Below are 15,516 nucleotides of genomic sequence, written 5' to 3'. Positions count from 1 at the left end.
GATACTGTACTGGAGAATAAGCTCCTTCCAGGATTCTCAGTACAGCAGTGATATTAAATATTCTTTGCAAAGGAAAAGATTAAATGCCTGTGAGTTTTATATTTATAAATGTGATTGTGATTGAAATGTTCAGCTCATCAGAAAGCTTTTCAGAAGCCTGATAAAGATCCAGATCATTTGAAATTGGTGTGTTGCAGCAGGGAGAGATGGAAAACATGCAGGATACGTGCCCTTGAGGACCGGACTTGGTGACCCCTGATGTAAAGCATGTGCCCTGACTCAATTCAAGTTGGGCAACAGTTTTTAGGGTAGCAACATGGTATACTTAACTGCTACAGAGTACTGAGGTTCTGGGTTGAATCTAAGCTCTGTCATTACTGCGGGGAGTTTGTGTTGCCATTGCGCTTGTGTGGGTTTTCTCCAAATAGGTCGACAGCGGCCTCCCCCCATAATCCGTAAAACATGCATGTTTGATTAATTGTGATTCTAAATTGCCCACAGGTGTAAATGTGAATGCTTATGCTTACTTGCCTATAGTGCAGCTGCAATTGGCTGGCTACCAATCCAGGGTTTATCCAACCCTCTCACCTCAAGTCAGCTGGAATCGGCCCCAGCTCATCCAAGAGCCTAATGAGGACAAGCAGTCCAGACAACGGTGGACAGTGTATAGCCTCTCTTTAAAAAAAAAAAAATACTTACATTTTACACAGCTTTCAGCTTTTGAAGACAATGCTGCAGCTGTTTGCCTCTGGACATATTCAACATATTGACGTTTCTTTAAGGGCATTCTTTTTTTAAATATGTAAATTAGCCTGAAGATTAATTTTTTGCTAACATTCAACTGTTTTGCGGTCACTTCGTGCATCCGACCCCATTTTTAGTTTGCTACAGAAAAAATATTGTTAACTGTACTGTATACTGCATTAAGCTATATGGCATACAAGGAAGTTTAATTAGTGTGAATGAAATATTTTCTCTTGTAAAAAGATCCTAAAGTAAACTAAAATTGCTCTACAGACACCATCTTACCTTTATTACATTTATATTCTCATGTGAGGGATGAACAATGCAATTTTTAAAGCTTTTCAGAGCTACAGATAATTTGAAGTGACTTAATGCTCTATTTATTCAATCATAATAATGTCTCATCCATGGGAGTAACAGAGCTCCATCAGTCCCTGCCACCCCCTGGGGCAACAGATGTTTCACGGCCCATATGGTGCCTTAATTTCTTTCATGGTTTCTCTGAATCTGTGCCTGTAATCTCAACATTTGTTGTTCTCTTGTTCTAACATGAGATATCCCTGCAGCCTTATACAGAATATTAGGTGTGTAAATGATGACTTTACAACGCATGGGATATTATACTGTACAATATTCCAGTCAAACTCCTGTTTGTGGGGTTTATGTGTTCCAGAGCATAATCCAAGTAAAGTGGAACGGTTTTCGAAAGGAATCAGGTTCGAATAGCGAATTTCCGTAGATAACCGATGCTCCCCTAAAAGTTATTATAATTGCTTTGCTTGGACCAAAAAACTCAAACTGATCTCAAAACACTAATAGGATTTCAAATGGTTACAAAAAATCCTCCAAATGTTGTCCTCTTAAAAATACAGGAAATAGTTAACAGCTAAATACACAACATAGAGTACCTGTACGTACGGTCATGATTCTGATGTTGATGATCAGAGTTTTCTATGACAACTAGTTCAAAGTTCAGTTCAGAAATAAAAAAAATATATATTTATATTTATTGCAATGTTAGAACCAGCGACTAGGTGAATTCGCAGATACTGGAGCACAAATATGCAGGGTGTATAGAATCGTCTACCAGCAAGATGCATTCACGTGATTTATTCCCACCCGTGCCATGATCTGTATTTGCAAACTTTTGCATTCTTTTTGAATATATTTAGTTTTGTTTCATGTTATGTCTCTTTTTCATGTCTTGTCAATTCGTTAGGTTTTCATCCCCACCTATTCTTGTCAGCACTGTTAGTTCTGTCTAACAATCAGATCCCTTCAGCCACTCATGTCTTGTCCAGGTGTACGTCATTTTCTCATCAGTGTGCTTTTACTGCATTTAGTTCCTTGCTTTCTTTCACCCTTTGTCACATCCTGCTGTGGGAATTGTTTGGCTTCCTACAGTTTCTTTGCTGCTTTGAATTTTCATTTTGGGGACTTTGTTTAGTATTTGTATTTAACAATGTGCCTTTTTTGTGTTTTTGAAAATAAATCCTCTTTTGGGATTCATACTGCCTTGCTCCTCCGCGCAGGGTTCTTCCATGTTTGTCAACATCACATTGCAAACCGTAACATTTAGAATTTTCTTAACTCAAAATTCTGATCACATTTTCCTATCAGGTCAGAAGTTGTTGTTTCTATTGTAGTTATCATGTTGTGGACAGAAAAGGAATCTATTGCCAACCATCATTTCACACACAAACACAAGATGAATAGGAAGCATGCATATGCCGTCAGTAGCAGTGGAGCTCTTTCTCCAAGAGACCCAAAGAGCTCTGCTGCCATAAACATTTTATGTCATCCCTTATTCCATTTTCTATTAGTTTATATAACAACTCTCCACTACGTGTGAGGTGACGACTCTTGCTAATATGTGCAGTAAATATATTTACACACAGTATATTCAACCATTTGTATACACATTAAAATGGTTATGCACCATATACTGTATTCATTCCATATAAGTTGTATTACTAGAAATACTATATGTCTCAAATTCATATATATACAATACAATACAATTTTATTTATATAGCGTATTTCATAACAGCTAGAGCTGTATTTTAATATATTTCCGTGCATGGGGAAATTTAAACTTAATTCAGAACAACTTTTTATACCCAAATATGGGGCTTGGTTGGTTCAAGACACCACCGGCTGAAAGAATGTAGACACAAAAAAAACAAAAAAAACACAATTTTAAAAGAACTTAAGAGGATGCGGCAATGGCTAATCCACTCCCACCAGACCTACGGCTATGGTGTCTTTGAGCTAGACACCAATACTCCGGGCGCTTAAGTTGCACCTTGCTCCAGTGTGTTTGCTCTGTCCACTACTGTGATGGCTCAAACACTGAGGACAAATTTAATCTACCTGACAAATAAATATGATTCTTCTCAAATTTGAGCAGGCTCACTGGGCATTGGTGAGAAATCAGAAATTAATCAAGCACAACATTCAACCACCAAATCTTCTGAATGCGAATGCAAGCAAATATCTAAAATTTGACCTCTTAAACACTTGTGTATTTCATTAAGTGGTTCACATAGCTGCCTCTTAAAAGTCTGGCATGTATAGTGATTTCCTACTAAATATGTAATCAAGAGTGAAGTTGAGCTATATCATTGTTTTATTGATAACAACCAAGTAGGGTTGAATCTGAAGAAGGTTACCATATACCCAATTGAATACTTTTGTTCTGACCATTGGCTTTTTGAATGACAAAGTCAAAGGTAAAACTCTTAAATTGTCTTTCATTTGACCTACCCGCCTGAGTATGTCAAAAAGCGCAGCCTTAGTTATTTTTCAAGTGCTATGTTTAGGCATTTCATATTTTCAACCCAAATGTGTGATCCAGCAAAAGTTAATAACACCCATCCTCCGTGCATCGCCATCACAGTGGCACTTGTCATTTCAGTGTCCCGCAGCCTCATCATCTCATGACAGTTTTGTGCGGTGAATTTTCTTGTCACAGACGCTTGTCTACAGATCCCGGATCTAAACACCTGCCATTCATCTCCTGGGATATCAAGCCTCAGTTGCTGTCAGTGCTCGGTAGCCTCCCCAACGGGATTCTTCTCATCACGGTCACAACAGCTTATTATGTAAAACTGCAAATATCCTTTATTCCATGATCATGTTATCCTACCTACGATTATCATAGAGGAAACTGAACATAGCCTTTCTTTGTTTGTTCAAACGACTGCATGGTGTGAGGAGTCCATTTGTGCATGCTGAGATCTTTTGTGTAAATGCTTCCACAGCACCTCGAGCTCATCCAAGCCAAGAGTAAACCACTCGAGGCTTGCACTGCAATCGCCACAATCCTCCTATCATTAGAGACAACAATGTGGTAACCCAGCTTCCTGTCGACAATTTCAGTATCATTATTGACAACAGCTGCCATCCATCATTCAACGACACTTGACACGTACCTGCCTGATAACAAAGACACTTTCTGGAAGCTCAAATCTAAGTACTTAGTGTTCACAGAAAAGTTTCCAACATTGTTATCAGGCCCTTCTTTACATCAGTAGAGTGATGAATGCACACCTCTCTCCGTGTTCAATTTGTAAATTATTAGAAACAAGCATTTTTGTCTTGATCACACTTCCTAAGCTATTGCATGAGTAAAGTAATATTTGGGAGTAATGGGACCAGGCTCTGCTTAAGTGAAGGAGGTGGTCTATGCAAAGCGTAGTCTGACGATGTCTTAAAAGACAGGCTTTTGTTTTGAAGAATGAATAAATAATCGTCACAAGATAAAAGAAAACTAAAGGCTAAATATGTCCCTTCGAGCATGTGTATCCTGTTTGGAATATGCGTGTCTGTTTAAAAAAAAGATTTAAAAAAAACACCGTTCCACTTTACTCAGACAATTCTCTTGGAATTTTCTGTGTTTCTCAGGATCATGTTCCATTTAGACTATCCGACCAGCATAGCTTTAACCCCATTCCCTTCCTCTCATCGCCTGAGGGCGAAAGGTAAAGCGAGGTTTCTCCGTCAAAAGCCCAGAGCTGCAAAAGGCTTTCAACTCCCACCAATTGAACCTACGAGCAGAGGAGCTGTCAAGCCAAGCTACTGAGCCATGTGAGAGACCAGTGAGGGGGAAGGAAAAGCCAAACACCATTACTATCTGTTTATGCCTACAGAGTAGAGAAAGTGGGGATAAAACAGGGTCATTGAGCAAAAGAGGAAGAAAATTGCTCCGTGATCCAAACCGAGGAATCCTAATGAAGGAGCACTGACGACTACATGTCATTAGGTGCAATGTACGCATCGTGAATGATTCTTTCAAAGCTGGCATCCTACTTTAATGTTTCTTTTCGCTAATTGCTGTGCCTCTCTTGGGTAATGTTAGACTTGGTAGTCATTAAGGTGGGACCAATAACTTTATAAAAGAAATGCTGTTTTAATAAAGTCGAGGAGGAATGAGAGAATCATTTATTGAACAATTTCCGTTTGTGTTCTTTTTTTAACATACGTTGTATTTGAAAATCATGCATTTAAATTGCCCAACAACAACACTGACAATGTGTGTTGCTTATAAATGTAGGTAGCAGGGTCACCACCTTTTATAAATGCATCATATTTATATTTCAAATGAAAATCAGCACTAGTCACAGTTAATGAAATATTTAGCCACTAGACTTGGTCCTACTAGCATGAGTCACACTTACAGTAATTCAGTCAAATAGGAGGTGGTAAGAGCAGAGTCTGTAAGGACTTGATATGAAAATAAGCGTTGGTTGTTGGAGAAATGCTTGTCTTTCACTTCCCCACACACATGAATAATTTTGGTAGTAAATATTGAACATGTTTAATAAGATTATTGTCCCCAACCCATGTCGGACCATTTTACTGGGATAAATCCACTCTTAATACACCTCAGAACAAAGGATAATCTTATAGGACAATCATATAAGACATACGATAGTCATTCAGGCATTTGACATCCTTGGTTGGGAATGGGAAGGGGCAAAATCGGGACAAGAACGGCCTGATTGTCTTTGAGTGTACCTGGCCGTATGCTGGCAGACAAAAGACCACAACAAAATGTCTGATCATGAGGCAATATTACCTAAAATTGAAGCATTTCTCCCAAAATATAAAAAAAACACCAATAAATCACCAACAAAATGTTTTTTGGTTTTTTTTTGTATTGAGTTCAGTTGTATTGAAAAGGAAACCCCAAAATATTGATTTCTGTAATTATAGTGTTCATAGGCACACACTGCCTAAAAGACATATAATACACTGATTATATAATCAATAAATGTTATTCGACGGACATCGACAAATCCAAATTGATTAAGAAGTCTCAAATAAAAACTGTTGTCCTCTTAGATTGAGCTTGAGTACTAAAATATTACCATGGCATTTTACTAAATTTTGCTGGTCCGTCATTCGTCATCCTGCCCAAAACATGAGGCAATAATGTTTTATCTTTTACAAACTCACAAAGACAAAGCGGGCATCATACTGTATGGGGGGGGGGGCGGGGGTGGGGAGGCGTCGGGAGAAAGGAAAACAGTCACTGTCTGCTCTCTGCCCCTGATTTTTCGCAACACTCCACTAGACGACATTGTGACAGCAGTGCTGGTGAAACATCAGTTATGGCAGGTCTGAAAATGTCTTGCTACATTCATGTTCTGGCTTAAGATGACTGACATCGCCATCACCCATTCCGGCCCAGTTGAACACTCAATAAACAGACTGAGGTCGGTGTGCACAGAAAAGGCTGTGATTCTGTTCTAGCAATTGAGAAAAAAAAAATGTGGAACAGAATTGATTTTACAATTGTGTCACTATCAATGGTATATTTGTTGCTGTACTATCAAAATACAGACATTTAAACGGATCATCCAGCCGGGACGGTCCATTTTTCAACAAAAAGCTCAATTTATGTATTTTGTTTTTAATCAGGAAATTATCACTGGTACCATATGATATTTTCTTCGGTGAAGGCCTATATATATTTTTTTTTAATTGACTACGCCACTACAAAAAAAAAAAAAAAAAAAAAAAAACACAGTCTGAACGACCATGGGGACGGTCTGGGTTGCCACAGCTGTTTTGCAGTCACAGCTGTAAGCCAAAAGACTTGCGAGGGTAAGGGAGCAGATGAGGAAAAAAACTGACGTGAGAAACGTGCATTTCATCATTGGTCGACAAAATGCAACATTGATTCTGCATCAACTGGGCCCATTTTGGGATGCGAATTTAGGAGTCGGCAAAATAAATGTCAAAACACTGGAATGAGGGCTTTGTGTGTCCTAGAAATAATACTACCTTCATTTGACTTAATTGCACAGCCTCAAGACAAGATATCTACATGCTAACAATTGAATCAAGTAAAGAAGACAAGAGTGTTGAGTACGTGACCAGACGTTTAACAATGGCATTGGTGACTGAGGCGAAACAAAACATATAAAGGAATTCATTTTTATCAGGTTCATATCCACAACTGCTCATTCCTAAGAAGTTGAAATTAAGATGAGTCCTGACCATCTGTTAGAGCAAAAGTGAGCATGGTGACCTCCAAAGTCTTTCTCGGTTTGAGCAGTAAGATGAGTTGGCTGTGTGAGGGGCTTAGCAAGGTGATGGGAGGCGACGACCCTGCTGCTCTCTCCAACTGGCCATCACAGCTTGAGTTTTGACTTGCAATGGCCTTAGACATTCTCCAAGTGACCTTTTTGACCAGGTGGCCACTGAAATAAACAAAACAAACAACCTCAGTGAGCTCGTCGACACCATTTACAATTACAGCATCATAAAAAAACATTTAAGGACAAAATAAATTGCCTAAACAAGGCAGTGATAAATAAATGTAGGTTAAATATTAAGAAAAGAGGTTTAACTAATATCCGGCACATCCAACTGATAGTAATTTCATTTGAATGATTGGAATGCGACAGCTCAGTATTAACCATTTGCAGTTCAACAACCTTCAAAATTACCCTTTCAAAGCAGAATATCATACTTGTGAAGATGGGATCTGGTGTACAGCTGTAACATTATCCTATATTTGTTTACACAATATACTTGAATGTCAGTCTTAGGCAGGGGTGCCCAAGTCCAGTCTTACTCATGAAGAAGGGATCTGTTTTGTACGGCTGAAACATTATTCTGTATTTATTTACACAATACTAATGAATGTCAGTCTTAGGCAGGGGTGCCCAATGCCAGTCCTCGTGAGCCCCTATCCTGCATGTTTTATACGATACACCCGTTTCAAATGATCAGGATCCAATGATTGGGCTCCTGCAAAGCTTGCTGATGAGCTGATCATTTGAATCAGGTGTGGTGGGGTGTGGTATAAAACAAGATGGATAGAGGCTTCGCAGGGCCAGACTTGGGGACCCCTGGTTTTAGGCATGGGCTGATATTAGATTCTGATGGTATGATGACCAAGCAAAAATATCAGAGTATCACAAAATTGCAACTCTGAAAGGCCCTCTGTTGAAATATGTGGGTGAATAAAAACAGCATTTTTTTCCATTGAACACAATCTATTATGATTTTTCAACAAAATACAGAAAATATGGTAAATTAGCAAATGCATACCATGTTAAGTTTAAAAAAATGTTAACTTTCTTCTTCTGTTTTAATTCTTCTAAGTCACAGTGTCCTGTCATTGATGGACTACTCATGTTGTTCTTGGGGCTAATTAGTACCCAGTGGCACCATTTTTTCCATACATATTTATTTTATTTCCGCACAATGCACATTACCAACAGAGCAGAAAGGCATTCATGGTTGCAGTGTTTCTTTTTTCTTTCTCCCGCCCTCCGCCTCCGTGTGTAACTGCTCACCCATCCCCTCCCTGCTCATTGAGAAGGAAGAAAAAAAGCTTCTGACTCCAATTAACGTCAAAGAGGCAGCTGGTTTAGTCAGCTTTGCAAGCAACCAATCAGGGCCTAACCAATGTGGCGCCCTAGGCGAGATTTAATATGGCACCCCCTTTCATCGATGATTTTTCGTTGCTGTCAAACAAGTCATACGAGTGACTTGCTGTTGCGACATCTAATTTTATTTTCACAAAAGTTTTATTTTTTTGTAGTGTATTATACTTTGTCGCAGGAGCAGGGTTGCCGTCAGGAATTTGGGGATAATATGTTAATTTTCCCGAATGGCCGGTGTATTTCTGGACCAGTCCTGGCAATCATGGCCGCCAGCAGCCGTCCCAGACACAGACATCTCAACAAACCCCACGACGCCCTCCAACAATTATGTTTCAGCATGATGGCCGCACCCAATCGCCGACTACGTTTCGCCACATGACAGCCCGTCGAAGACAATTTTTCAGTGCATGGTGGCCTTCAATTTGGAGTTATCATAAAGCCCTCAACATTCTGTCAAAGAGACAAGGGCAAAAAAAAAAAAAGGAGAACTATGGTGTTTTTTGTCCAATATATGGAGACTAATTGGCACATTTGCCAAGTGCAAAGATATTGTTTCCGCCACAGTTTCACTGCAAGTTTGACACTTGGGTAAAATTTTTACATTTAACCTTGATTGCGACATTTGTGGTACAATGGGTGAGTGATTAGTGCACCCATCTCACAGTGTTGTGGTTGAGGGTTTGAATTCTTTCTGTGTAGAGAATATGGATGGATTGGATAGATAGATTTCTCTGTCCTTTAGTCCTTGCTAGAGAGGTGATCTTACCACACATAACAGCATGTAACTTTGAATAACAGAAGAAAATGGACTGGAAAAGAAGACATAAAAGGGGGGTGGACGGCACAGTGATAATAGTTTGCATTAGCCGCATCTGCTGGGAAAAGGCCCGCAGAGAGGAAACTTGCCCAGTGAAGTGTAATCTTCAGCGGCCTTGTCCCTATGAGAGCCAGCACAGTGAGTGGTTCTGGGTGGGGCCAGTGAACCCTTACATAAAGCAATGACTTTCACAATGGTAGGAGATAGAAATAACACACACTAAGCATAAACACAGAGTGAGCTCGTCAGACCATATAGGAGCCCCGACTGAAAGGTAGATTAGCAATGATATATAGGGAAAACTCGATGTTGGAGAGGGGACTGTGGTGAAATTGGCTGGAGGGCGTAAACGGATGTGAAGAAAATACCAGGCAGCAACAGTAAACAGAGCTGAAGATGTGGAGATGTACCGGGAGGAAAATAGTGGATAGAATGGTACAGAGAATAAATGTGCCACACACAGGGAGATGATACAACACACAGCCACATGTCACAACAAAGACGGGATAATTCGTCAGGACTCAGCTGCGTACCTTCACCTCAAAGAGAAACAGCACTATTTTGAGGGCAAAAATTTACATAGACAGCACAGAGAAAACGGATGGTGGAAAGAGGAGTAAAAGAGGCCATCTACATTAAGGTTGAAATACCATCTCGGAACACAGGGTGAGATCTAGGATGCTATCTCCCACATGCAATGCTGTCCTTTCCTTTCATCCCTTCCAAATAGATTCAACAATTTAGCCACTTTTGGCTTTCGGGTGCCTCTGTGACCATTGTTAAAAGTGAATGGATACTAACGACGGTGATTCCACCTAAATGACGATCGTTGGCTGGCAAGGCCGCTCTCTAATGAATTTTAACAACTGTCATTTTGCATCCCCCAAAAAGTGAAACTGCTCTTTTTTGGGAAATACTTGAGCCCTACACCATCCTGTCAGACTAGAGCTGTCTAATCTTTAAGCATCAACTGATGAAACCTGATATGATCACAGGCTAAATGTCAAATTAAGACAACTTGAACATTCCTGTTGGTATTGATTCAATGTCTTGGGACTAAAATGACCGTAATGAATGACAATATTCACAGGCCAATACAATATTGATCTATGTGTAAAAGCATTAGATCAAGATGGAAAATTTGGTGAAGGCTTAACACTTCTTGTTTGTCCCAAGATGCTATGAAGATCCATGTATTACGCACTGAGAAATCAAGAAATCTGTTGATAAATGCCTTCTAAAATCAACACAAATGGTTCAAATTTACCCAAAAAGCCTCGATCCACAGGTTTAGCCAGATCCAAACACTTCCTGACCGGTACACAAACCAACCAACCACAATGTATCCCTGCAGGCTCAAATTAATATCAGAAATGAATAACCTGAGATTTACAGAATTTTCTTCAGCTTGCTTTCCTACTGCAGAGCCATTTTTCATTGACTAACTTTCATTGTTTGAGTAATTCCAGTTTTAATGTCACTCAATGTACATTAGTGACAAAAATAGCTTTGATGCAATTTGCAGCCCCTCTCACAAGTACTCATGCACACAAAGCAAAAAAAGCACTTAGAATGCAATCAAATCATGGAACTCGTGCATGAACAGATGAGGCGGCTGCCTCATCCGTGCCCATCAACGCAGCATGACTATTGACGATGTTGAAAGCTGCCGCTGATTCCACTTGACCCTTTGACTCTACCAATGTGTCATTTGTCTTTCATGTTGTGGTTGAAACATTCACAGCACATGCAGGAAATTCAGTAGATTCCATCCCCATTTTGCACGTCCGCCTCTCTTAACACCCTTACAGGTGCATGGCCTTTAAAATAAGAGTCTGGTGAAATGAAATTGGCAGATAACCCGAGAGTGGCTCAGAATATGTGCACACCCCTGAAGGAAGATGGGCAAACTCGTCGACACAGGAAGGCGAGCCACTTGAAAGCAAATAGGAAGCAGGATGGAAATAGAGGTGCATCCGCAACTGTTGCCTGCAGGGGAGAGAGTACTTGTTTGGTGTTCACCACTGAGGTGGAACTGTGTGGATGGCCTGGCGTGGTAGGTGGGCAATGTTTTTTTAAAGGGGTGGGGGGGTGGTTGTGGGACAAGGTTTCCTTGACAGCAATGTGTGCTTTCACTGAAACTACTGCTGAAGTGATCAGGAAATATTGGATATTACACAACTGGCTGTGAAAAGAAATGGACTTGGACTGCCCTTAGTATGGATATGGCATGTTGTTGTATTTTTTTTTTAATAATTCATCTTGCACAGAACACAAATTGGTGTTGGAATGTCACTGTAAAGGTGGTTGAATCATGGCATTTAATTGAAACTTGAGAAATATCATGTTCATTCAGTTCAAATCACGGAACAGAGCCAAACAATGATTTCCATCCATCGCTACAAATTTATTGTTAGATGCAGAACTGTATGACAATTGGGTATTGTTGTTTTTTATCCTATGCTCTTTTATCCTCTCTGGATTGCTGTTGTTGCTAAAAACTGAAATAAGAATTAAACCAGAAAAGTCCTTTTATCTTACACTTCCAAAAATCAACGGTATGAGGACTCAAGTCATGTGACTTGGAGCTGATTTTATGAATGAAAATATTGAACTTGACTGGAAATCCATGACCAAGTCATTGTGTTTTCATTTGAATATCTTTTTTTATTATAGTGTGCTTTTTGTTTTTAAAAGAAAACATTATTTTTTTGTGTTGTGCTCGCCATTAATCTGGTAACCCTGAGTTACAATGCTGTAATCATGCTACTATAATATCACAATATTTACAGAGCACGTAGCTGTCTGCTATGGAGTTCAGCAATCAATTACAACCAAAACACGGTGCAGCGTACCGAGCCAAACTCTCCTGCCATTTGGAAATGTGTCTATAATAAAGGTAAAAACAACCTGCTATTATTCTTTTCTCCCCGTGCCTGTGTCGGTTTTCGCCGGGTACTCCGATTTCCTCCCACATTCCAAAAACATGCATGGTAAGTTGATTGGACACTCTAAATTGCCCCTAGGTGTGATTGTGAGTACGGATGTTTGTCTCTGTGTGCCCTGGGATTGGCTGGAAGCCAATTCGGGTTGTCTCCCACCTACTGCCCGAAGACAGGTGGGATAGGCTCCAGCACGTCCACGACCCTTGTGAGGATAAGCGGTGTAGATAATGGATGGATGGATAAATAAATTCATTTGATTGAATGGCTGGACTTTGAAAAGACAACTAAATTCGTCAATGGCAGTGAATGAGTTAATGTTTGTATGTCAACTCCTTTATTTTTAAAGGCAAATGGTCCTTGAAGAGTTATTATTGATATTGGTCTTAATCTACAAATATAATGTGTGATTTATTTTGTTTTTGTTCCCCTGATGCTGTCAGCAATGTGAAAAGGACACAACTCATCTGCCTGATGGATGGGCGCGAATGTAGCTCAGGGCCTCAGGGTGGCCTGTGAGACAAATGTACCTCCTAATTCACACACAAAATCACAAACATGACCACATAAACATACCCTCCAGATGGTTTCCCCTTTGTGAGTACTATGTAAAATCCAATTATGCATGTCTGCATAGTGTGTTGGTGTGTGGAGGCTGGGATTACAACAGTGTGAAATGTAACAATTGGAATGTTTGCCCTTTCATAGCTTTTATTTCTAGATAACAGTTACTGCACATGCAAAAGTCTCTTGTAAGATATATCCCGTAATATATATTAAAAAAAAAACATTTAAAGATAAAAATAAACTGGAAGACTGATCAGGCTGCACTGTAGTGTATCGTGTCTGCCTCTAAGCGGAGAGGTCCTAGGTTTTGATCTGGGCTTCGTCCTGTGTGGTCGTTGCATGTTTGTGAGAGTTTTCTGACACATTACAAAAAATATGTCATCCATAAGTCTGGATTTGTCCTGCGATTGCCATCTTTTCCAAAGTAATCTTGTATAGGTTCCAGTTTACCCATGACCCCGATGAGGACATTTTTTTTAATGGATGAATAGATGGATACATGTAACATACATGCTTCATAATAGTAGTATCTATACCACATTCAAGGCTGAAGATTCTTTTTTTAAATAACATAGTAGGAGACCCTTTAGAGGCGCCTGTAAGACGTCAGCCTGTCGCCATAGCTCCACTAACTTTGTCTTTAATTTGTACTTTTCTACCCTTCTTTTACCTATTTTTGTTTGTTTTGCATTGCGTTGTAGCTGTAACATTCTTTAGCAGAGAATATCAGCACTTGCTGTGTGTGCCTGTTTATCGGGAGCCTGTTAAAACATCCGGGAGGAGGACAGAGGATTTTAACCACAAGTGTTACTCACCGACGGACGAGTTAATGTCTGTTACAAAACCGCAGTTGCTGTTTACATTCAAACTTTAGCTTGCAGCCATCGTATGCCATGTAAGCCATGTGACATCATGCACTTTTCAATCTTTTTTCTAAATGTTTTGGTTTGTTTTGTTTGAGGGGAGTCAAATCCCGTTTTTTGTGGGAAATGCACATTCGAGGTTTATCAGTGCTTTTTGCAGAAATGTTTGGTGTTACAACAGAAAAAAATCCAATGCTTTTCAGTGGCCATCAATTATTAGATTTTCTCTGTTTACGGGCCGGCCCGGTCCCTATTCTCTGTGAATTCTTTTGCGAATATGTGACATGTATCAGGTTTTTTTTCATGCAATTTGAACAGTGCATTTCTGATTATTTCTTTTCCACAAAATCAGACCCGTATATATGCGTATATAAATCTGTAAATTTAGCTTTTTTTTTCACTGGTGCAAGACACATTGAGTGAGCATTTCTTTTAAAAAACGTTGATATCATCTGTTCCACAATGATGAAAAATTCATCGTACAAGGTCAGGCTCAGCATTCTCAAAACAGTGATGTTCATTATTATAATAGTATTTAGATTATTTTATAGATATTTTAATTTTGCTCTGAGCCTCTTTGATTTTCCTTTTTATAAAATCTCCATATAATTAGTTTGTTTTCTCAAAATTTTGTGCTCAAAAACAAAGTGATCCATTTGTAGGTAGTGTAAATAAATACCTTTTGGAATTCACAACAATACCCTTGTTCTGGATCATTAAGTCATTGTCCGTTGTTGTCTATGATACTGGTGAGTATGCTATTAATAAGAGCACTACAGTATGGTATGATTTTTGCGTGTCTGGTGGCTCAGCACACAAGTTATTACAAGTCAGGTAATTTTATTTTACAGGTCAAGGTTATGCGTTGTTGTTGCCGTAAAACCGTGTAATGTGCAGTATAATCTTGTGCTACGGCATTAGAACCATTGTTTATAGTACATTTATCTTTTGCTATTGGGATCATTTACAAAGACACGCTTTATAGTGTGGCAGATAAAGAGGACAGAATGAGATGCCAGGTGTTATTATATCCTATAAAGTACAATCATTTGTTGTGTCACTATCTGATGTGATGCTCGGGACCACTGGTATGCACGCATTCATGCTAATGGTTTTCCATTGTCAGTCAACTGCCTCACACCTGTTTGAAATTAAACATGGCCATTACACCTATCGTGTCCTTATGGTATAGGAATAATCTACCCTATTGAGGGAGAGGATATAAGAGATGAAAATTCTAAAGGGCAAATGTTAGAGACTAGTGAAGCCATACTCACTGTCCCTTCGCCAACCTTCAAGCAGTCTTAAAGCACACAGAGGTCATCGATGAACAGAAGTCCCATGTGGGTGGGCTTTAGCACTCTGACCTTTTTAGGGCCTCATCCCTGATGTTCATCCCCCAGAGGTGTCAGATTAAGACAAGCCCAGAGGTCAAATATGCAAAGGCATGCAAGCAAAATGGAACTTGAGAAGGTGAAAGGGGAAAGAAAGTGATTTCAATGAGTATGCAATATCCAGAAGTCAAGGACCAGAGAAAGGAGAGAAAGGGATGTAGAAAAAGAGAGGACACTTTCAGAGGGACTTCAATGGAGATGAGTTTCATTTAGCAGCACATCACAGGCCAATTACAGCGGTGTCTCTTGCTTCTACTTCTTCCTCCTCTTCTCCCTCCCTCCTTC

Source organism: Filicampus tigris, chromosome 3 (assembly GCF_054856515.1).
Source record: "Filicampus tigris isolate MCC_2025a chromosome 3, RoL_Ftig_1.0, whole genome shotgun sequence".
Taxonomy (NCBI): Eukaryota; Metazoa; Chordata; class Actinopteri; order Syngnathiformes; family Syngnathidae; genus Filicampus; species Filicampus tigris.
The sequence above is the reverse complement of the archived record's forward strand: the minus strand, read 5'-3'. Positions refer to the sequence as shown.